Genomic DNA, 3,368 nt, shown 5'->3' with positions numbered 1-3,368 from the left:
TTAAGGACTTCAGGGGCAGTGGTGCGCCAGATTTCCATGGGGCGAAGGACCCCATTGCTTCCCGGCGATGGATTGCGGACATTGAGTCCGTGCAGCTAACTAGCTTCTGCCCGGTCGAAGGGTGAGATATGCAGCTGGTTGTTTGAGAGACAGAGCTAGAGACCGGTGGGAGTCTGTTGGTGACTCATTGGGAGCCTCGGCTGTTGAGGCTATGACCTGGTCAGACTTTGTGACCAGAATCAGGGAGGAGTTTGCACCAGCTGTAGAGCTTCAGCAGCTGGCCAGGGAATTTTTAGACATGAGGCAGACTACTGAGACTATAGCAGAGATCACCGCCAAGTTCTAGGAGAGGGCATTGCTGGTGCCCAAGTATGCGGGGGATGAGGAAATGAGGAGGACCCGCTATCATGACATGTTGCGAGCCGATGTTTGAGAGCATGTTAGTTTTTCAGCTTGCCCTACCTTGGATTCCATGATTGCCAGGGCAAAGGAGAGGGAGATCGATTTGGAGCATGTCTGGAAGAGGAAGATAGAGGAGGGGCAGACGACTGGGGCTTCAAGGAAGAAGCCCAATGGATCAAACGGTAGGCCGAAAGGCCAGTCAGGATAGGGCCATTGCAGGAAATACGGTAGGCCACATGAGGGGGCGTGTAGATTGGGATCGTCGGGCTGCTACAAGTGCGGCAAGACGGGGCACTTCAGCAGGAATTAGACCGCCCCTGCAGTGGTTATTTAGACGTCTGAGTTGCTGTTTTTTCACTGCAACCAGAGGGGCCACAAGAAGGCCAACTGCCCCCAGTTGACAGCAGCAGCAGCAGCGCTAGTGAAGGCGCCAGCTCCAGCGACCCTGCAGATTACTAATGGCCGTCAGTCCAAGGCTGAGGCTCTAGTGGTGAGGAGTCGGGCCTTCAAGTTGACTACCGAGGAGGCACGCATTGCACCTGATGTGGTGACAGGATCGTTCCATGTGAACGGTATCCTATTTCAGGTATTGTTTGATTCAGGTGCTACCCGATCATTTGTCTCTCTTGCGCTTAGCAAGAAGTTTCCTGAGTCTTCGGGCATGTTGGATTGCCCTCTAGAGGTCGAGATTGCGGACGACCGGTGAATGCGAGCATCTGAGGTCTTCCGAGATTGCGTGCTGAGATTATTCGAGGAGCGTTACCTGATAGACCTGGTTCCTATTTCACTGAGGGGGGAACAAGGTAATTATAGGCATGGATTGGTTGAGCCCCAATGGGGCAGTGATAGATTGCACACAACAGCTGGTGCGGATCAGGACCCCAAGTGGGGGAGAGTTGGTAGTTTAGGGCGAGAACCACAGCAAGAACCAGCCATATGTTCAGCAGCGAGAGTAAGGCGTTACCTTTAGTAGGGCTGCGCAGGATATGTCGCTTATGTCATGTTCACTCGGGAGGCGTGTAAGGCGACAGTGGGCGATGTGCCCGTGGTACGAGATTTTTCGGACGTATTCCCTGAGGAATTGCCTGGGATACCTCCGGAGCGACATGTGGAGTTCAGGATCAACCTAGTCCTTGGTGCAGCTCCGATAGCCAAGGCAGCGTATCAGTTGGCTCCTCCTGAGATTTAGGAGTTGTCTACATAGCTGCAGGAGCTGTTAGACAAGGGATTCATTAGACCGAGTAGTTCACCCTGGGGAGCCCCAATTCTGTATGTGAAGAAGAAGGACGGGCCGCATCGGATGTGTATATATTATCAGGAGCTGAATAAGGTAACGGTGAAGAACCGTTACCCACTCCCGAGTATTGATGACCTCTTTGACCAACTACAGGGAGCATCTTGGTTCTCTAAGATTGACCTGCGTTCATGATGTCATGAGATGAGGGTCAAAGAGGAGGATGTACAGAAGACTCCGTTACGGACACGCTATGGCCATTATGAGTTTGTGGTGATGCCCATCGGGCTCACCAATGCTCCTGCTTCATTCATGGACCTGATGAATCGCGTGTGTAGACCGATGTTAGACCGGTCAGTGATAGTGTTTATTGATGATATCTTGGTTTATTCCAAGACGCAGGAGGAGCACGAGGAGCACCTGCGGGAGGTGCTGGAGACTTTGAGGAGAGAGAACTTGTATGCTAAGTGCTCAAAGTGTGAGTTTTTATTGCGCGGGGTGTAGTTCCTTGGGCACCTCATCAACCAGAACGGGATTTTAGTGGACCCGACCAAGGTGGAGGCCATGATGAGATGGGAGGTTCTGAAGTCTCCATCTGTGATTCGGAGTTTCCTAGGATTAGCCGGCTACTATCAGAGATTCATCCAGGATTTCTCCAAGATAGTCGTACCCCTGACCAGGCTAACAAGGAAGGCCGTGGTCTTTCGTTGGGGGCCTGAGCAGCAGGCCGCTTCGATACACTGAGACAGAGATTGTGTGAGGCGCCAATCATAGCCCTGCCGGAGGGCATGGAGGATTTTGTGGTGTACTGCGATGCGTCCATCTTTGGGTTGGGCGCAGTATTGATGCAGAGAGGGCATATCATCGCCTACACGTCGAGGCAGTTGAAGCCTCACAAGGCGAACTACCCGATGCAGGATTTGGAGTTGGGGGCTGTTTTATTCGCCCTCAAGATTTGGCGTAATTACATCTATGGGGGTCGTTGTACCATCTACACGTACCATAAGAGTTTGAGGTAGCTCATGTATCAGCCGAATCTAAACATGAGGCAGCATCAGTGGATGGACGTGGTGAAGGATTACGATTGTGAGATCCTTTACCATCCGGGGAAGGCCAATGTGGTGGCCGACGCGCATAGCCGCAAGGCAGCACCAATTAGGGATATATGTCTGAGGATGACAGTGGTGACTCCGCTGTTTGAGCGGATTTGGGAGGCTCAGCAGGAGGCCATGAAGGAGGAACATCGAAAGAGCGAGCGGATAGTGGGTCAGGTTTCCTCCTTCGACTACGACAGCCGAGGATTACTGACACTACACCGTAGGGTGTGGGTGTCATACCTTGGGGTGTGCGCAAGGTTCTAATGGAGGAGGCACATAAATCTCGGTTCTCCATTCATCCCGGGGCGAGAAAGATGTATAGGGATCTTCGTCTGGACTATTGGTGGCCCTGCATGAAGTGGGATGTGGCATGGTACGTGGAGCGGTACTTGACCTGTAGGAAGGTCAAGGCCGAGCATCAGAGACCCCACGACAAGATGCAGCCGTTGGATATTCCGCTGTGGAAATGGGAGTATATCACGATGGATTTTATTACAAAGCTTCCCAGGACTGTGCGGGGAGTGGATTCGGTTTGGATCATCGTCGATCGATTGACCAAGAGCGCCCATTTTATTCCGATTTAGGAGAGCATTTCGGCTGAAAAGTTGGTCGACATCTATATCAGGGAGGTGGTG

This window comes from Lactuca serriola, chromosome 4, assembly GCF_051521515.1.
Source record: "Lactuca serriola cultivar US96UC23 chromosome 4, Lser_US96UC23_V15, whole genome shotgun sequence".
Classification (NCBI taxonomy): Eukaryota; Viridiplantae; Streptophyta; class Magnoliopsida; order Asterales; family Asteraceae; genus Lactuca; species Lactuca serriola.
This window is presented reverse-complemented; position numbering follows the sequence as displayed.